This window comes from Puma concolor, chromosome D4, assembly GCF_028749965.1.
Source record: "Puma concolor isolate L17-30 chromosome D4, mPumCon1.1.hap2, whole genome shotgun sequence".
Lineage (NCBI taxonomy): Eukaryota > Metazoa > Chordata > Mammalia > Carnivora > Felidae > Puma > Puma concolor.
Genome location: NC_141679.1, coordinates 40,799,546 through 40,821,167, shown reverse-complemented (window position 1 = coordinate 40,821,167; position 21,622 = coordinate 40,799,546). Strand labels below are relative to the sequence as shown.

At 41.4% G+C, this 21,622-nt stretch overlaps 1 long non-coding RNA gene and 1 pseudogene across 3 annotated transcripts in view; one reads left to right on the top strand and one right to left on the bottom strand.

The window, feature by feature from the left end:
* The window catches only part of LOC147574817 (uncharacterized), a 92,695-nt gene that overhangs the window by 21,742 nt on the left and 49,331 nt on the right, over window positions 1-21,622 (top strand). For 2 of the 3 annotated variants that reach the window (XR_015243555.1, XR_015243556.1), the window contains exons 2-3: window positions 11,102-11,241; window positions 15,756-15,990. This is a non-coding gene — a long non-coding RNA (uncharacterized LOC147574817). Of the gene's footprint in view, window positions 1-5,046; window positions 5,867-11,101; window positions 11,242-15,755; window positions 15,991-21,622 lie in introns of those variants that run through there. The other variant, XR_015243557.1, reaches the window with a different exon arrangement.
* LOC147574818 (pancreatic progenitor cell differentiation and proliferation factor pseudogene) lies at window positions 8,449-10,589 on the bottom strand (annotated as a pseudogene).

Genomic DNA, 21,622 nt, shown 5'->3' with positions numbered 1-21,622 from the left:
GCCCAGTGCTGTCTGACGGATGCAAAGTCAAGGCACAGTTCTTGCTCCAAAGGAAACCTAGGGAGGATCTTACAGTAATCTTCTATTACTTAACTCTTGTACTCTGCTGTTTTTGATACTTCTTCAATGAGATGTCACTCATGGTGTGCTTACCGTGGTGCCTAGAAAAGGGTAAGCTTTAAGTAAATTATGGTAGGCGTTATTAGCTGTTTAGTTAAATGCTTTGAGTTGAAGAGAACGTTATGGATAATTTGTAATTTCAAATTTCTTCTCCTTGTTGCTTAGGAACACTAAAAACAAAACACAGATAGGTGGCTTTTGATCTTGTGGTCCAGGTTCTCTTTAGAATATGTAACATTGTGCCCTAGAACTGTACAAAGCACCCCTTCACACCCCTACCTCCGTCTTCCCTAAACTCAGACAATGCGCCTGCTTTTGCCGGGGGGGGGGGGGGGGTAGAAATCTCTACAATCACCTCATTTGCCATAGTTCCATTGGCATTGAAACCAAGTGGAAGTTTGGTTTTATTGTTGGGGATGGGTCAGTGGAGTGACCCAAGCAGATCAGACTTTCCCTCACTCTGTCACTTGGGCTCACCACCTCTCCAAGGTAATCAGTGCTGTTTTCTCAGGTTTTGCTTGAGTTCAAGATCCAGGTTATGCCATTTCACAAGTATACTGTCCTTTTGCATTGATGGTAGTTATGGGGTTCCCCTCATCTGGGCTTATACAAGACATAAACAATGACTTCATCCCCTTGCCTCTCTCATCGTTGTGCCCTCAAGTCTAGGAGCAGGATAAGAGTAAGTGAGGGTCCTCAAAGACTGTGCTTACGGGCCCGTACCAAGCCTCCCACCCTGGTCCACTCTGATATTTAACCACAGCATACACCTGGAAGCTATGGCTCAGGATTCCTGGTCTTTCCAGGAGATAGCCCTCCATATCAGTCTTGTTGGAACCAAAGGCGATCATTGTTTTCTTGCTGCTTTTTGGTTGAAAGTCAGAGAAAGCCGATGAATGCTTATTGGATAATTGCCCTCTTTATGTTGCCCCTTGAAATAATGTAACTTCTTAGAAATGGTCTCTTCTTTGAGAAGAAACATTTGTAAGACGTTGGCAACTTCTTTGTAGATAGATGTATGATTCCAAAAAGGCATATTCCCACTTGGGACAAAAGCCAACTTCCAGTATCAGTTGAAGTTTAGCTTATGCACAGGATGAACAAATTCTAAATATAATTTAAGAAAAATTCTTTTCAAAGCTTCTCCTTGATTTATGGACCTTATAAATATGACTGTGGGAAGATAGCACGTAGGATTTGGGGATTTATTTTGTGTGTTTGCCATGAGGATGAAATAGAGTTTTGGAATTATTGAGGCCAGACGCAAAGGGAAATTAAATAAGCTCTGTGGATGAAAAGATATTTTTTAAAAGTGCCCTATAAGACATATCAGGTAATAAAGCACCAGGGCCAGATGGATACACAGCTGTATTATACAGAACATCCAGTCATAAATTACTTCCAGTTTTAGAAGAGGTTTATAAACATGCTCCAGGAACCAAAGAAACTTCTCCTTGTTTTAGTTTCGCTGGCAAGAAAAAAGAAATGCATGGGCTATAAACTTAATTTTATTCCTTAACTCTAAGTAAAAAGCTATGACTGTTAGATTTATAAAGCTATTAAGCAGTACATTTGCCTGGATCAAGTGGATTTATTCTATGGAAGTTTTCTGGAAAATAATATTTACTATTTAGTTAATATTACAAATACAGTACCAGATAATTGAAAAATAGATATGGATAAGGCCTTTACCTAGTGAATTGATGAGCTGAATAAAAGCACTCATTTCAGAGAAATGGTCATAGAAGGTTTTTTGTAGAAATTTCAGGCAGAATAAATACGACTTTCTCATTTTTAGGAATATATCCTTAGAATAATCATGTCTCTATTAAACTAATATCATACTTACTTCTTAAGGCATAGTTTGAAATAGCAGAAAAGCCAGAAAAGACCTTTATGCCCAACACCAGGCTTAGGAAATTATGGTACCTTCATTCAATGGATACTATGCAGTTATTGCAAATGATTTAGAATATTTCATACCAGAAAGATGGCCATCATATTTTAAGTGGGAACCATGGGCCAAAGCAGTCTTTGTGGTCAAGCGGCTCAGCTCCGGTGCGAGAGCAGGAGAGACGCAACGGGCAAGGCAAGGGCTCCCATTTGCTTGGAAGCCTCATATCTCACAGTAGTTAATTTTTTTTAAAGTTTATTTTGAGAGAGGGCACATGCAAGAGTGTGAGCAAGTGGGGAGGGGGGGGAAGTGGGGGCTGAGAGAGAAGGAAAGAGAGAATCCCAAGCAGCGCCCAACGCAGGGCTAGATCTCATGGGCACTGAGATAATGACCTGAGCTGAAATCAAGAGTTGGACACTTAACCCACTGAGCCACCCAGGTGCCCTGCCAATTTTTTTTTTTTTTTTTTTTAGTAACAGCTTGATAGGCTTCTAGGGCCTCTAAGGGATGTTCCAGTTACCAGAGTCACCACACTCAGGGGTACCCACAGCTCCCTTGTCTGATCAAGTATTTAAAGCTCATTTCCAGTCTTCCCTGATCCAGATGAATTTTACCAGCCAAGGGTCATCCTAATCATTAAGCAACATGGCTTAATGCTATAGACTAAATATCTGTGTCATCCCCTCCCCCCAAATCATATATTGAAATCCTGTCCCCGAGATGATGCCTTGGGGAGAGGAGATTAGGTTATGCAGGCAGAGCCCTCATGCATGGAAGTAATTCCCTTGTAAAAGAAGACTGAGAAAGCTCCCTTGTTCCCTCCCCGACGTGAGGTTACAGCAAGGTGGTTTAGGAAGTGACCCTCATCAGACTCTGCTAGTACCTTGATCTTGGACTTTCCAGCCTCCAGAACTGTCAGAAACGAGTTTCTATTGTTTATAAGCAACTCAGTCCAGGCTATCTTTGTTATAGAAGCCTGAATGGACTGACACTTAGTGTCACAGTTAACCTTCCACCTGTTGAGGATTCAGGTGTTTAGGTGGTCAGTTTAAGACAGTGAGCCAAACTGAGGGTGACAGCCCAACCTCAACCTTTATTTACTCAGTGCAAGCAAGACACCAAAAGAGGCACCTGTCTCCCAGTGTTGTATCTCCCTCATGGAGTGAGACTCCTTACCTTTAGCAGGTCTCCAGAAGATAGAGCTAGAATGTTAACTGAAGGGCCAATTTTCATAGATAAGGACTATTAACCCTTTACCTATAGTATTTGTTATATTAACCCTTTTTATTTACTTTCTGGGTCTTTTGTCCCTTTGGATTGTAGTTACTTTCATGTGTCTTTGTCTTTTATTTGTTCAGCGACTTGGCTGGAAGTTTCTGTGCTCCGGGGTAAAGCCTCTGATGTTGCATCTCACAGGGTACAGCTGTGGGGATAACCAAAGATATGGTGGGATGACGGTAGCATTAGCAGGGCTTGCTTTGACTGTCTCTTTCCCTCATCTCTCTAAAAGTCTGGCCACCTCTGTTGGTACCACACCCAGCTATTAGGCTTCTTTGATTTCTAGCTGGGTGGCTTTATTGCTTTGAACTACGCCCTGGGACATAAATTGCTTGACAATTTTATCTAATTAAATTTGGGCCCTTTTTCAGGAGGAAAACTCTTCGAGGCCAGTCTTTGAGCTTTGTTTTGATCCCAGGAGGCTCATTTTTAGCTGTCTTTTTCCCTAGTTCTCTGTTAAACTTCCACTGGTCTACAATTTAGCTTATTATTCTTCTGAAGTCACCAGTCTCATCTTAATTGCTTATCTCCAAAATCTCCACTGTTTCAATAGTGCCCTTTGGCTTAAACTTCCCTGTACCCTGTTCCAAATAAAATCATTCCTTTAAGGAGAGATTCAAAGCTGTCTGTGTTTATGGCTTGTCTCTCACAGTGGGCAAAATCTATGTTCAACTGTTGACGTCTTGGGGCAGGGACATGGTCCACTTCTCTCAGAATGACATCCCTGATGGATGAGCAGTGTGTTGCATGGGCCAGTAGCCTGTGGTCTTCTCAGCTTGCCTCTCCTGACATGGAATCTGACCATGAATGAGCTGAGATCAAGAGGATTTGGGTCCTAGTATTGTCAGCCTGTCATGCCTGGGATAGGGCTTCTGCCCCATGATTTGAGGGTGATAGAAGGTAGCCTGGGAGCTCTTAGCTATTGTTGCCTGGGGTAGAACCTCTGCAACATGAACGTTGTGCGGGTATGAGACACGCTGATGGCCTGGTTCTCCTGGAGAGATGCTGTGGCCCCAAACTGAGAGCTGGGGGAAATGGAAACCCTGTGTCCTGGGCTGCACCAGCTGGATTACTGCTTCCATTGTGCTGATCTGGGCTCAGGGGAGATGCCACCAATTCTTGTTATTCTTACTGAGATTTAGTAGATTTTTGTTGAGTAAATATTTCTTTTAAAAAATTGTTTAAGTTCATTTATTTATTTTGAGAAGGAGAGAGCACATGCAGGGTAGGGACAGAGAGAGAGAGGGAGAGAGACTCCCAAGCAGTCTCTGTGTTGACAGAGCTCAGAGCCCGACATGGGGCTCAAACTCATGAACCATGAGATCATGACCTGAGCCGACATCAAGCGTTGGATACTTAACTGACTGAGCCACCCAGGTACCCCTTGAGTAACTCACTAAGTGCTGTATGCTTTTACGAGAATTTCTAGAGACTTAAAATAAAAGTAAATCTTTACTAGTTATGGTTGTTTTGCTGGGTAGAAGGTTTGCAAAGCTCCTCACACTGTTCTCCTAGAAATCTATTCCCCCTTGGGGAAGAAAAAAAAAAAAGAGGTTAGAGTAGGAGAGAGCCAAAGCATAAGAGACTCTTAAAAACTGAGAACAAACTGTGGGTTGATGGGGGGTGGGAGGGAGGGGAGGGTGGGTGATGGGTATTGAGGAGGGCACCTTTTGGGATGAGCACTGGGTGTTGTATGGAAACCAATTTGACAATAAATTTCATATATTGAAAAAAAAAAGAAATCTATTCCCCCTTCTTGTTTATAATTTACATGTGTCTCAAGGACCATTAGCCCGATGTCATTTCACTAATAGTATGCATTTATTAAAAGGATGGTAAAATATATAATCCATCTATTAATGGTCATCTCTGGATGAGGAATTAGGTTGATTTAAGTCCTCCAAATATTTTAAAATTATTTTGCTCATCTATATATTTTGCCTCAAACATTTTTTTTTTTTGAAATAAGAAAAAAAAGCTTTTAATAAAAGAAGCAAGTAAATACAAATTATTTTTCTCTTGATGGCTGGGAAGGAAAGAGGTACCACAGGCATGCAGCTGGTTCTCCCTTTTACTGAGAGACTCTCTGTACAGAAAGAAGACTTGGTCACATCTCTTTGTAAACACGTTAATGACAGATTTCTTGGCAGACACACTAATGGCATTCTCTGATGGGAGAGTCCTTAATTGTGGAATATTTTTAGCATTGCAGAATATACCTGGCCTAAAATTGATCATGGCAAACAGACCAGGAATCTGGTTTTATGGGGTATGGCTTCCTGGAAGAAGTCACATAAGCTATTGTTGGGGGAGGTCATGGAGAAGGCATGACTGCTGGTTGACCCTCCAGCAGGCCCCGGGGCAATCAGAGGCTCATTGCTCCCTCCCCTGGCCTTGGAGTGTTGGTTCTGCTCACCGTTCCCAGAGCTGGAGCCATTTTAAGGACACAGCCTCAAGAGAGATCATCTGGCCTAAATATGTGACTGAACCCAATGAAGACCTCTGTAAAAACTTTAAAGACTGGCAGCCGAGTGTGGAGACCTACTCGTCTTGTCATCACTCAAGACAAGCCTTGTAAGTTAAGTTCCCCTTGCTTATTAAACCTGCCTTCTATCCATCTAGGGTGGTCGGCCTCTTTCTTCAGTCTCTCCTCACCCTCCATATACTAGGGCCAGCTTGAGAGCCACAGCTATGTAACTATAGGAATAAAGAAGACGTTTTATGATAGAGATAGCTTTTTGTGTGTGAAGGCAATGATTGCATATGTTAAATATTGGCAAACGACACAAGAGAGGACTTTGCAAGCTGAATCACAGGTCCCAGATCCCTCCTTGATGTTCCGTAAAGCCTCAGAAAGGGTAACGTCTCTGATTCTGGTGAGTCTGATCTGAGTATCCAATCCTTTGTGTTATTTCAGAGGCAAAATAAGAAAAACAGCGTCTTTCTTAGGATCCCTTGTGAGTTTCAACACTTTACTGAAATGGTCTTAGAAATCACTGAACTCTTTCCAGGTAAATAATAAGCAGTTATTTTCAGAAGAATCAGGGAGTGTCCACTCACCACCAGCACTGCTATTTATAACATAAATTAGGTATATTTTATCAAACAATTGGGCAATGCAGCTTCAGGTCCTTACCCCCCCCCCCCCCCCCACCGAAAACCAGTTTGCTCTAATTTGGCAGTTCACTGAAATAGTTTTCTGGGAATTGATTTTTAGTGAATTGGACGGCTTCCAGGCGATATGATTAAAAAATAAAAATATTTACGCCCGTTCCTCTGGCATTTCCATGGTGCCTGAGTATAAAGAGAAATTATTGAGAGTTGTGGGAAGTAAATACCCTTTTCCCCAATTATGAGAAATTTCGTGTTTTTGATCTGTTATATGCCTTTTTTTTTTGATCCCACATAGTGAAAGATTTTACTTTATGTGTTAAACTTATACACCCATTGGAGAAAATATGAAAAAATAGAGAAAACATATAGATAGATAGATAGATAGATAGATAGATAGATGTGTGTGGATATCTATCTATCTATATATCTATCTATATATCTATCTATATATCTATCTATATATCTATCTATATATCTATCTATATATATCTATCTATATCTATCTATATATCTGTATCTATTTATATATCTATCTATATCTATATCTATATATCTATCTATATATATATATCTATATATATCTATCTCATTTTTGAGAGAGAGCGTGAATGAGGGAGAGGCAGAGAGGGAGGGACACAGGATCCAAAGTGGGTTCTGTGCTGATGCGGGGCTTGAACTCTCAAGCCATGAGATCATGACCAGAACTGAAGTCTAATGCTCAACTGACTGAGCCACCCAGGTGCCTCGAGAAAACATATATTTAAAGTTTTAATTGTAATTCCAGTTAGTTAACACGGTGTAATATTGGTTTCAGGAGTACGATGTAGTGATTCAACCTTTCCACACATCACCTGGTAGGTGTCCATCGCGACAGGTGCACTTCTTAATCCCCATCACCTGTTTAACCCATCCCCCCCCCCTCCCTTCTAGTAACCATTGGTTTGTTCTGTATATAAGAGAGTCTGTTTTGGGGCTTGCCTCTCTCTCTTTTTCCCCCCATGCTCATTTGTTTTGTTTCTTAAATTCCACATATGAGTGAAATCATATGGTATTTGTCTTTCTGACTGGCTTATTTCGCTTAGCATAATACCCTCTAGCTCCATCTATGTTGTTGCAAATGGCAAGATTTCATTCTTTTTTTGTGGCTCAGTAATATTCCATTGTGTGTGTGTGTATAAATATATATAAACATATATATAAATATATATGCAAACATAGATAAAAATATAAAAGTATAAATATAAATATACACACACACATATATACACACACCACCCCTTCTTTATTCATTCATCAGTCAGTGGACACTTGGGCTGCTTCCATATCTTGGCTATTGTAAATAATGCTGCTATAAACATAAAGGTGCAGGTATCACTTTGAATTAGTGTTTTTGTATTCTTTAGGTAAATACCTAGTAGTGCCATTGCTGGGTCGTGGGTAGTTCTATTTTTAATTTTGTGAGGAACCTCCATCCTGTTTTCCACTGTGACTGCACCAGTTTGCATTCCCACCAACAGTGCAAGAGGGTTTTTCTCCACATCCTCACCAACATGGGTTTCTTGTGTTGTTGATTTTAGGCATTCTGACTATGAGGTGATATTGCATGTAGTTTTTGTTGGTGGTGGTGGTGGTGGCTTTTATTTATTTATTTTGACATTGAGAGAGTGGGGCAAGAAGAGGAAAGAGAGAATCCCAAGCAGGCTCTGCACTATTAGCCCAGAGCCCAATGTGGGGCTCGAATTCACAAACCGTGAGATCACGATCTGAGCCCAAGAGTCAGGTGCTTGACTGACTGACCCACCCAGGTGCCCTCCCTCTTTTTTTTTACTGGCTGCTTGGAGTTTATTTTCTACTGGGTGCAAGGCACACAGTTACAGGGTGTCAGGAAGGCTTGTGTGCCACTTGGATGGTAGAGTGGGATTCTCTCAACTTCCTTTTTGGTGTTTTGCTGTTTTGATATTGTCTCTGTTTGTGGCAGCCTACTGAGTTTATAGGAGGGGCTCTGATGAGCTTAGCACCTCTTGAATCCTGGTGGTGGCCATTCAGGATTGGGGCCCGGTGTTGGCTTTGCCAGGCTGGCCACGAGGCTGCTTCTTCATGGCTTCTAGGACCAAGTCACAGGTGATTGTGTTGCTGAAGGCCTGAGGAGATTCCAAGGGTTCTAGGGACTCAAACACTGTAGCCATGAATAGGAGAGTGGACTTCCCCAAAAAGAAGCTTGCCCACCAGTGACCCAAGGGGAGACTGGGGTGGTGAGGGGCAGATTCCCCAGTATACTCTGTACTCCCCAAGAACCGTTACTGGACATGGAACTTAGGCAGTACTGGTAACAGTCATGGGTGGCCATCAACAAGCTACTGGAGGGGATGGCTGTTTGTGGGCTGGTGGAAACCCCGGCAGTGACCCCTCACAGCCCTCAGTGCACAATCATGAATGGGGGAGGGGACGCTAGGCCACAGAAACCATTTGCAGAGACTGTTGAAGACAGTTCCACGACTGAGGCAGGGGCAGGGTCCACATCGTAGTTTTGGTTTGTATTTCTCTGATGATGAGTCATGTTGAGCATCTTCTCATGTGTCTGTTGGCCCTCTGGATGTCTTCTTTGGAGATATGTCTGTTCATGTCTTCTGCCCATTTTTAATTGTAGTACTTGTTTTTGGGGTGTTGAATTGTATCAGTTTTTTCTGTATTTTGGATACTCACCCTTTATCAGTTATGTCATTTGCAAATCTCTTCTCCCATTCAGTAGGTTGCCTTTTAGTTTTGCTGATTATTTCCTTTGCTGTGTAGGACCTTTTTATTTTGATGAAGTCCCAGCAGTTTATTTTTGGTTTCAGTGCCCTTGCCTAAGGAGACATATCTAGAAAGTTGCTCCAGCCAGTGTCAGAGAAATTATTGCCTGTGTTGTCTTCTAGGATTTTTATGGTTTCAGGTCTCACAGTTAGGTCTTTAATACATTTTGAATTTATTTTTGTGTGTGCTGTAAGAAAGTGGTCCAGTTTCATTCTTTTGCATGTAGCTGTCCAGTTGTTCCTGCACCATTTGTTAAAAAGACTGTCCTTTCCCATTGGGTATTCATTCCTCCTTTGTTGAAGATTAATTGACCATACAAATATGGGTTGATTTCTGGGTTTTTAAATCCTGTTCCATTGATCTGTTTCTTTTTGTGCCAGTACCTTACTGTTTTGATGACTACAGTTTGTAATACATTTTGAAGTCTGGAATTGTGATGCTTTCAGCTTCACTTTTCTTTTTCAGGATTACTTGGGCTATTCGGGGGGTCTTTTGTGGATCCATACAAATTTTAGGATTGTTCTAGTTCTGTGAAAAAGGCTGATGGTGTTTTGATAGGGATTGCACTGAATGTGTAGATTGCTTTCGATAGTGTAGACATTTTAACAATACTTGTTCTTGAGATCCATGAGCCTGGACTGTTTTTCCATTTCTCTGTGTCATCTTCACAGAAAACCAACCAGTTTTAATACATTTTAATACATTTTCTCCATCTTTTCTATATGTGCATAGGTTTTTCTCACATGTTTGTAAATCATTCTGAACATAGTTAAAAACATTTTACTATTCCATTTAGGTCAAATACTCACTTAAGTTTATTTAAAAAATTAAGCCTGATAGGGGCACCTGGGTGCCTCAGTTGGTTAAGTGTCTGACTCTTGATCTTGGCTCAGGTCATGATCTCACGGTTTGTGGGATTGAGCCCCACATCAGGCTCTGTGCTGGCAGTGTGGAACCTGCTTGGGATTCTCTGTCCTTCTCTTTTTCCACCCCTTCCCCCTTGCACCCCCCCCCCATAATAAGCACAAATACAACTTGAAAAATTTAAGCCAGATATCTCTCTGAATCACCCAATTATTCAAATGGACAGAGTCATCAGAAACTCACCAAATTGCTTGTTTTGTTTCTGCCTGTTATACACTGGTTCTGTGAACATAATAGAGGGCTTAGAAGAGAGACAGCATTCCCTTTAGTTAGGGGTGACACTTTAATGAAATGTACAAAAGGAACCTGATTAAGAGATGTTAGCTCTCAGGTGCATTTACCTGTTCCTGGGTAAGTCATGTAATTTCCATGACAATTTCCCAGGTGTGATGAGGTTGTGGCTATGGTATCACTATTGTCATTTCTAAGTGGAATAGCCAACAGCCATGGAAAGGCATTACCCCATGTTTCAGGGGCTTTCCATCCTATGTAAAATACTGCTCTCACCTATAGAATTCTGTGTGGAAGAATGGACAGTTGCCAATAACAAATGCATTGTATTCAAAAATATTTTTTGGTTAATTCAGTTTGGATTGGAACACATTTTCCCATGTAAATGATGTTAAACATAATGGTTCAATTTCCAGCCAGATGACTAAGAAAGAGTTCTAATAGTATTATGAGTTTTTATTTGCTTCTGTGTTATGATGAATCCTGTGTTCTACCTGGAATCCAAAAGTTCAGTGACACATCACATATAAATAGCATATGCCAATTCTAGTCTTTAAATGCAAATCTTTCCTTTTCCTCTTCTGCCTCACTGTCCACACTCCAGCATAAAAGCAGAGAGGATTAATAATATCAAAAATAATACCAGCTAGCATTTATTGTAGGCATATTATGTTCTAGTCATTGCACTGAGCACATTCTGTGTATTTTATTATTTAACTCCCACTAGTTTCCCCATTTCATGCCTAGGACTAAGAAATTCAAGTGACTTGTCCAGAGAAAAAGAGCTGTTAAAAGGTGGAACCTGGCCTGAGGACTCCAAACCGTCTCCTGCCTACCCCCAGGAAGGACACCCTCTGCAGCCATATTGGCCAAATGTTGTTTCCTTGGTAAGAATCCCCTTACATACCTTCCTCCACCCTTGGACTAGCTCAGTTATCCCTGTTTAGGCTCTCACAGCCTTGAATTTAGAGTACTCGTGACTTTTATACTAGCATTTGTGTAGTTATGTAATTAATGTCTCCATGCTCCACTAGATGGTGAGTGCCATGAGGAAAGGGACCATATCTGTCTTCACCTTTGTTCCCACGCCCGGAACATGGCCGGGTCTCTATTAATATATTTAGAACAAAAAAATGAAGTAGAAGTGAGAACATTACTTTTATGGGAGCAGAGAAGGAGGTGCATGTGTGGGCAGAATCCAGGCTTCGGTGTCTTGGGGGCAGGGTTGGGCCTCTAATATTGATGATCTAGGGGGGTAGCCACAGGTGCTGTAGCTCTTAATGCTGGGGGGCCCAGGATGGTATTAGGATCACTATTTTATCTGTCAGATCATTATGTCAACCTTCAGTCTCAATAATTGCCCTTGAAAGAATTTCCAAAGAGTCAAGAGGTTTGCCATCTGTACGGTGGTTTCTCAGAGTTCTGTTTCCATAATCCATTGGTTCTTTAATTTTTTTTTTTATTTATTTACTTTACATTTGTCCAGCCTTATTGAGGTATAATTGACAAATAACTATGTGAATTTAAGCTATACAGCATGTTGATTTGATACATGTATATACTGTGAAATGATTACCTCAGTGTTTTTTTTTTTAACGTTTGATTTATTTTTGAGAGAGAGAGAGAGAGAAGGGAAGTGGGGAGGGGCAGAGAGAAAAGGGACAGAGGATCTGAAGTTGGCTCCGTGCTGACAGCAGTGAGCCCCATGTGGGCTTGAACTTGAACTCATAAACCTTGAGGTCATGACCTAAGCCGAAACCACCCAGGTGCCAACTCTCCCCCCCCCCCCCCCCCCACCTCGTGTTCTTAATTGAGAGTCATTTGCCAAAGCCTTGATAATACCTCCAGGGGTATTGCCCTCGGTATTTCGTCTCATTCCTGCAAGTTCCCAGTGCAAACACTCTTCTACAGCGGGTCTCATCTCCTCACGGGACGCTGTCCTCCTCAGAGCTTTCCTCACCCCCCTGCCTGCCTCCAAACCAGTTCCACTTCCCATGCTCGCTCGCTCCCTTTGCTAAACCCTAGTGACCCCGCAAGGCCCTGTAAGTACCTTCTCCACACAAAGCCTTTCCAGTCTGACCCTCCCGTACCCGTATCTGTATCTGCTAAGTCGGTGCCCTGCCCTCCTCTTGCCTCCTTTTGGCAAAGAAATCTCGCCAGACGGCGGGACTGTCGCTTTTTCCTGACTCCCCCATCGTTCCCCACCCCCACCCCCTTGACGCTGGCTGTAGTACTGCTTGTTCTTCGGTAGGTGGCACCCTTCACAAACAGAATTCCGGCGGTTTTGTTGTTTTGCTCTACAGGATGGTGTCCCTAATGAGAGGCACAGATGCCCCGGAGCAGCTACCTCAGCTGATCTTGTTCACTAATTAGAAACATTTGCTTCCTTGGAGTCACAAAAATGTTCCCACTATTATTCTGTTTTGTGAGGGGAAACAATGTGGGTTGTTATTTAAGCGATTCCATTTTCCAGCCCTCATGTGCTTAGAAGACCAGAAGATACCAAAACAAAGCCCTTCTTGATTATTTTTTGTTTTCAGAGAATAAGGGAGAAATCATGATTCTTTTTCCAATTTTGGTATGGAATTTTTCTTCTCATAAGATGATGACAATATTAAAATTTTGTAGGGGGATCTTTATCATGAAAAACAGTTAGAAGGGGAGAATGTTTTTAAAAACACAACGATAGACTGCTAATTGGAAAGAAAGACATCAAAAACTGGGCATATCATTTAGAATTCGTTCTCTTTAACAAAAATATTTGAAAATTGGTTGCTTTATGAAATGGGGAAGTTTGAAACATACACAGGCACATTGGTACCTGGACTTTTCTGGAAGCATGATGCAAGCATTGCACTTACTTAAGACCACTCTCTCTCTGAGGTCGCGCCTGGATATTTGTTGCTACTCACTAAGGCATCTCACTTGGAAAATAGATGCACTGCCTTTTCTTGTAGTAACCTTCCAGAACTTTGAATCACTACTCTAAATTTTATTTCCCATGGGATTTTCCTTGGATCTTCCAACCCCTAAGATCACTTTGCCCTCCAACTATCTCCCTTTATTTGTACAAACCAAGTACAATATAAGGAGTTGAGATTAAAATGTAGCAAGCACATTGAAATGTGTACCTCTGAATATACATTGTGCTCTTCAGAGAAACTGTGGAAGGGTCTATTTATTTTAGTGATGATTCAGTGTCTGAAAACATTTTAACACTTCTCTTTGGGTTTTATTTCAGAGCCTTTTGTAATGGGATAAGTGCTGTTCTTTTTTTTTTAATATTTATTTATTTATTTTGAGAGAGAGAGTGGGGGAGGGGCAGAGAGAGAGAGGGAGATCTGAAGCAGGCTCCCCCACTGTTAGTGCAGAGCCCAACGTGGGGCTTGAACTCACGAACCGTGAGAGCATGACTTGAGCTGAAATCAAGAGTCGGACGCTTAACCGATTGAGACACCCCGGCGCCCCAAGATCAGCTCCGTCGTGAGGTCATTCCATGGATCCTGAGTTCTTAATTCTTTGTGCACCTTTGCATTCCTGTGCTGTCCAGATGGTATTTATCCCATGAGCTTTGTATCACCCTAGGGGAAACAAACGCACTAATATCTCCTCTCCTCTCTCAGGACAGGTTTCTAATATTCTCTCACTTGCAAGTTCTGTATAGAAGACTCTACTCCATAGAGTGTCTTCAGGTCAGTGTCTGACCTGAAAGATAAGTAACTTCAGTGGTCTCTACACTGCCAGTGTGTCCAGTGGTGGCCTCTTCCATTTCTGTTGGGAGTCCCTCATCTCTGACGTCAAACATGTTCAGGACTAGAAACGTATTCTCTAATTTACGTAAAAATATAGTGTCTTGTCATCTCTGTAATCTCCCTCCATTTTCAATTTTTTCATTCTTTATGAAGGCTTGCCATGTTTTATTACAGAGTGTTTGGACTGTCAATTATCATAGAGAATTTAGGTTATTCCCAATCTTTTCATAATTTCCTATATCCGCAAACTATTGTATTTCATTTATTTATTTTTAAGTGTTTATTTATTTATTTAGAGAGGAAGAGAGAAAGTGCATGCATGCAAGCGGGGAGGGGCAGAGAAAGAGAGAGGAGAGAGAGAATCCCAAGAAGGCTCCACATTGTCAGCATGGAGCCCAACATGGGGCTCAAGACCATGAACCTGTGAGATCGTGACCTGAGCTGAAACCAAGAGACAGACACTTAACCAACTGAGCCACCTAGGCACCCCCAAAACTATTTGTTATTGTAGTCGCTCTCAACACCTCTTATATTAATTTCGTCTGTATCTATTGCTTTGGGATGATCGTAGAAACACATCCTTTGCAAATGTATTCGCTCACTTATGAATGAATAATTGGTTAGCAGGTTCCTTCATTCATTTCTTCATTCACTCAACTGCCATTGACTGAGCACATATTCGCTGCAGCCATTTATTACTGCACTGGTGACAACAGCAGGAACCAAGACACTAGATCTAATTCAGTCCCCAGGGAGCTTGCTGCCTGGTATGTTGCCACTTTGTAAGGGAATGTTAAGTAAAATACGGTTCAGGAAGTGCCTGCTGTGTTACTTTCACTTTCAGCTACTTTCACTGATGGAATTTCATTTAATCCTCACACCGCGTTTTCAGGTTGGGCGTAATTAGAGTAATTTCTATTTTATTCCAGTGGCAAACATGGGGAGGTGGGATTTGAATCCAGAGGTTCAGCTGATCGGGCCACACCAATGTGGACATGACTATCTTGGCTTCAAAGATTGGCTGCCTCCATCATATTCAGTTCCCTTCTGTTAATCATCCTGCCATATTTCAGCTCAGACTTTACGGTAACAAAAATAGAAACTGAGGGGGCGCCTGGGTTGCTCGGTCGGTTGAGTAGCTGACTCTTGATTTCTTGGTTGGTGAGATTGAGTCCCACATGGGGCTCTGTACTAACAGCATACAGAGCTTGCTTGGGATTCTCTCTGTCTCTCTCTCTGTCTCTGCCTCTCTCCCACTCTTATACACATGTGCTCACTCTCTCAAAATAAATAAAATAAACTTTAAAAAATTATTAAAAAGATAGAAACTGAGAATAATATTAATAGCCAATCCTCACGTAGCATTTACTCTGTGCCACTCTTCTAAGTGATCAAAATCGGGGCGCCTGGGTGGCTCGGTTGGTTCAGTGTCCGACTCTTGATTTTGGCACAGTTCATAATCCCAGGGTTGTGGGATCGAGCCTCACATCAGGCTCTGTGCTGAGCACGGAACCTGCCTGAGACTCTCTCTCCCCCTGTGTCCCTCTCCCCATTCACGCTCGCTCTCTAAAAAAAAAAAAGAAAAAAAGAAAGAGAAAAGAGAAACCTTCAGAAAATCCTATGAAGGAGGTATCATCCTTATTTTATAGATGAGGAAACAGAAGCAGAGACAGCAAGGTGGCTGAGTTGGGATTTGAGACCAGACCGAGTGTCAGGGTCTGTGGCGTGGATGACAACACCATGCTGTCACTGACCAGTTGAACCCCCACTATGAAACCAGCGGCATAGCTCCCTCATCCCGCAACACTTGACCGGATACGGCTGAGCGGTTCCTGTCCCTGTGTCCACGTGCACGTGGGTCCTCCTGGAGCTGCTGCACATGAGGTACGGGCTTTGGCAGGGTCGCCCTGGAGCTTTCCACTTGGACCTCGCGCCGGCCACCGGCAACAAGTGACTGACATGGCTTCCCAGGGGCACAGCAGTATCAAAGTCACCAGGTCTCTTCTTTACGGTGAACTTGCCTTGATAATGCCTATGGCAGCGTGGTCTTTTCTGTAAATATGGAAGGAAGGATTTTAGAAGCCTGCTTGGCTTTGGGTTACAAAAATGCTTCGGCGTCTCCCAGTTTATTTAGAAGTACCTCCATCTGTGTGTACCAGCTTCCCACCTATTTTCATTCTAGCTCGGGTTTGCTGGAGACTCGGCATGGGCCCACATGCTGGGCCTGCCAGTTGATTCTTTAATCCCCACTGCCTTTGGGTTACACACGCGACTCTTTGAACATAATTTGATTTTTTTTTTTAAAGTAACTGCATTATTTTTAAACAAAGACTTTTTAAAAAAAAAAAATCACAGCTTATTTTATGGACTACAAATGGCAGACCTTCAAGCCTGGGGGGACTATTTCAACAATGAATATATGTTTATGAAGATGTAGCTGGACAGCCATGGCATAGACAGCCTTAGCTGTAAGAAGTCTCTAATACAGCAAGATCCTTTTATATCCGAGCAGTCTTGTGGTATAGGTAAATTGCTTTTGGAGTCAGTTTTGGCAGGAACATAATCTGTTGCTCGAAGTCATGCCATGGACGAGAACCTTCTGGGCCTTTTTGCTTAGCTCGCACGATGCAATTTACACTTCCCCGTCCTAGTCAAGATGGAAGTGGACGTTCAATTAAAATGTTGTGCAACTACTGACTAAAAAAGCCAGAGGACAACAGTGAAAAAGAAGAGATCCCTCCCAATTAGACACTGTGTGTGTGTGCGCGCGTGTGTGTACATGCATGTGTTTGTACGTGTGTTTGCGTGGTTAAAACAGTTCATACATTAGCTTTCTGTCAGAGGAAATTTCCTCGAACTTGTCCCTTGGTTCGGGCCAGTGCAGATGTCTCTCTGTGACCTGCCTGAAGGGCTCTTGACCCCAGGACTTGCTGAGGGCGAGGAGCACATTTGCTGAGAGTGGTTGCGTCTACGCTGGGGAAGAGAACCAAAGACTCGTCTCTCCGTGGGAAGAAATGGTGTGCAGAAAACAAAAACAATATATGGTTTTAGTGCTCTCCAGTTTCCTTCTCACAAAGGAGTTGGTAAAAACTCTGAGCCAGGCGTGTCTAGAAAGCGCTTTGTTCTGTCACGCCTGTGTTCCCTTTTTTCTGGTTGTTCTTACTCTGCTGGTCCTGCTTGGCTCCAGGTGACTGAGGGACGTCACTTATCTTGTGTCACAGGCCATATTGCTATTTGTTGGGAAATTCTCTTTCTTTACGTCTATACTGGCTCTGAGCCCTTTGTTTAGTTTGATTAGTTTTGACTTTATCATTAAGTCTTGTATCAAAGTACTATAATACTTATACACGTGTAAACGTAATACAATAGGACTAGGAAGTAATAAGGAAAAGTCACTTCTCGTTCCTCCCACCCTCTGTTCCAACCCTCCCTGAAAGTGATCCTGTTAAGCTCTTTTAGTTGCTGCTTGTACTATTTATTATAGTGTTTCTTTTTTTTTTAAGTTTATTTATTTATTTTGAGAGAAAGAGAGAGAGAATCCCAAGTAGGATCCATGCTGTCAGCACAGAGCCAGATGCGGGGTTCGAAACTCTCAAACCGTGAGATCACAACCTGAGCTGAAATCACTAACATCCAAGTGCCCCATTATTTATTGTAGCATTTCTTTTTTTTTTTATTTAACTTTATTTTTTAAAATTTACATCCAAATTAGTTAGTATATAGTGAGCAATGATTTCAGTAGATTCCTTAATGCCCCTTACCCATTTAGCCCTTCCTTCCTCCCACAACCCCTCCAGCAACCCTCAGTTTGTTTTCCATATTTATGAGTCTCTTTTGTTTTGTCCCCCTCCCTGTTTTTATGTTATTTTTGCTTCCCTTCCCTTATGTTCATGTGTTTTGTCTCTTAAAGTCCTCATATGAGTGAAGTCATATGATTTTTGTCTTTCTCTGACTAATTTCACTTAGCAAAATACCCTCCAGTTCCATCCACGTAGTTGCAAATAGCAAGATTTCATTCTTTTTGATTGCTGAGTAATACTCCATTGTGTGTGTATATATATATATATATATATATATATATATATATATATATATACCACATTTTCTTTATCCATTCACCCATCGATGGACATTTGAGCTCTTTCCAGACTTTGGCTATTGTTGATAGTGCTGCTATAAACATGGGGGTGCATGTGTCCCTTCGAAACAGCACACCTGTATCCCTTGGATAAATGCCTAGTAGTGCAATTGCTGGGTTGTAGGGTAGTTCTATTTTTAGTTTTTTGAGAGAAATCTCCATACTGTTTTCCAGAGTGGCTGCACCAGTTTGCATTCCCACCGACAATGCAAAAGAGATCCTCTTTCTCTGCATCCTCACCAACATCTGTTGTTGCCTGAGTTGTTAATGTTAGCCATTCTGACAGGTGTGAGGTGGTATCTCATTGTGGTTTTGATTTGTGTTTCCCTGATGATGAGTGATGTGGAGCATTTTTCATGTGTCGGTTGGCCATCTGGATGTCTTCTTTGGAGAAGTGTCTATTCATGTCTTTTGCCCATTTCTTCACTGGATTATTTGTTTTTTGGGTGTTGAGTTTGATAAGTTCTTTGTAGATTTTAGATACTAACCCTTTATCTGATATGTCGTTTGCAAGTATCTTCTCCCATTCTGTCGGTTGCCTTTTAGTTCTGCTGATTGTTTCCTTCACTGTGCAGAAGCTTTTTATTTTGATGAGGTCCCAGTAGTTCATTTTTGCTTTTGTTTCCCTTGCCTCTGGAGACGTGTTGAGTAAGAAATTGCTGTGGCAAGATCAAAGAGGTTTTTGCCTGCTTTCTCCTTGAGGATGTTGATGGCTTCCTGTCTTACATTGAGGTCTTTCATCCACTTTGAGTTTGTTTTTGTGTATGGTGTAAGAAAGTGGTCCAGGTTCATTCTTTTGCATGTCGCTGTCCAGTTTTCCCAGTACCACTTGCTGAAGAGACAGTCTTTATTCCATTGGATGTTCTTTCCTGCTTTGTCAAAGATTAGTTGCCCTTACGTTTGTGGGTCCATTTTTGGATTTTCTATTCTGTACCATTGATCTGAGTGTCTGTTCTTGTGCCAGTACCATACTGTCTTGATGATTACAGCTTTGTCTTGATGATTTGTCTTGATGATTACAGCTTGAAGTCTGGGATTGTGATGCCTCCTGCTTTGGTTTTCTTTTTCAAGATTGCTTTGGCTATTCGGGGTCTTTTCTGGTTCCGTACAAATTTTAGGATTATTTGTTCTAGCTCTGTGAAGGATGCTGGTGTTACTTTGATAGAGATCGCATTGAATATGTAGATTGCTTTGGGTAGTATCAACATTTTAACAGTATTTGTTCTTCCTATCCAGGAGCATGGAATTTTTTTCCATTTCTTTGTGTCTTCTTCAATTTCTTTCATCAGCTTTCTGTAGTTTTCAGTGTATAGATTTTTCACCTCTTTGGTTAGATTTATTCCTAGGTATTTTATGGTTTTGGTGTATTATAGTATTTCTAACTAATATGCTTATGCTGATTGTCTGTACTTGTTCCCAATTGTAGACATTTTTCATTCATTGTGGATGAGGCTTTCGCTGTCTTTCTTCCTCACCCCGTCTCTGCCCTCACTGCTTATTCTGCTCCTGTCTCCACCCTCATACTCTAGTTGTGCCCACAGTTTTGGTGAAATCATCGCTTAGCATTTGCAGCATCATGACCATATAAGTTGTTCACTGCAGATGCAAGTAATGTGCGACAATTGCATTTCCTCTCTTGTATAACTTTTTAATCTTGATGTTGGCAATTGCCTTATCTTTTCGTTTGCTTTGTTTACTATATGTGCATTAACAATTTGTTTTCCAGATGCTTCAATAGATTTGTCAAACATCTTTCAATAATTTTTTAAGCATGTAAAACAGTTGAAAAAAATCTGTGGGTTCCATTCCTTCACCCCCATCTTCCTTCATCTTTCTCTGGCCCCTTGCCCACCCTGGAGACTTTGCCCTCTGGGCCTGTAGCACAGGAATCAGTGTGGGACTTCTCGGGTCTTGGGCCAATTATTTTGCAGATTCCTTGTCTTTCCTGTCTATATCTTGGTTTTCTGAAGCACAGCCTTGCATGAGAAGCATGTTTTTGAATTCTTGGGCAGTCTGAAAATGTCTTTATTGTATGCCACCTTGATTAATTAATAGTGTTGCAGGGTATAGCATTCTGTTCACATCTGTCAGGATTTTGAGGCCTTGTTTACTGTCTTTTATAATGTAGCTTTTTTTTCCTCCAGCTTTATTGAGGTATAATTGACAAAATTGCAAGATACTTAAAGCAATAGGTTTTTCATCAAGAAGACCCGTGTCCTGACGTGCTTGGGTGGCTCAGTCGGTTAAATGTCTGATTCTTGACTTCAGCTTGGGTCATGATCTCACGGTTTGCGGGTTTTAGCCCCACATTAGGCGCTGCGCTGGCAGTGGGGAGCTTCTTGGGATTCTGTCTCCCTCTCTCTCTGCCCTTCCCCTACTTGCTCTATCTCTCTCTCTCAAAATAAATAAAAATAAACTTAAAAAAAAAGATCCACATCCTTCAGTTTTGGAAAATTGTTTTGTTTCCTTAGCAATTTCCTTTCCTGTTCTTCTCTTCTGTTTTCTCTGTCTGGATCTTCTGTTAATTGGATCATGGATGTCCATTCTAATTTTAAATTAGAATTAGGCATCCTAATTTTCTTTCTTTTTTCTTTTTAAAAAAATTATTTATTTTTTAATTTACATCCAAGTTATATATAGTGTGTGTGTGTGTGTCTATATATATACACACACATATATGTATGTATATGTATATACGTATACATATATATGTATATATACATACATATATATAGTGTTATATAGTGCAATAATGATTTCAGGAGTAGGATCCAGTGATGATCCCCTACATATAACACCCAGTGCTCATCCCAGCAAGTGTCCTCCTTAATTCCCCTGCCCATTTAGCCCACATCCCCACCAACAAACCCTCAAGCAACCCTCAGTTTGTTCCCTATATTTAACAGTCTCCTATATTTTATCTCCCTCCCTATTTTTATATTATTTTTGCTTCCCTTCCCTTATGTTCATAGTTTGTATCTTAAATTCCACATATGAGTGAAGTCATATGATATTTGTCTTTCTCTGACTAATTTTACTTAGCATAGTACCCTCCAGTTCCATCCATGTTGTTGCAAATGGCAAGATTTCATTCTTTTTGATTGCCAGCCAATATTCCATTGTATATATACACCACATCGTCTTTATCCATTCATCCATCGATGGACATTTGGGCTCTTTCCATACTTTGGCTATTGTTGATAGTGCTGCTATAAACATGGGGGGGCATGTGCCCCTTCAAAACAGCATACCTATATCCTTTGGATGAATACTTAGCAGTAAAATTGCTGGGTCGTAGGATAGTTCTATTTTTAATTTTTTGAGGAACCTCCATACTCTTTTCCAGAGTGGCTGCACCAGTTTGCTTTCCCACCAGCA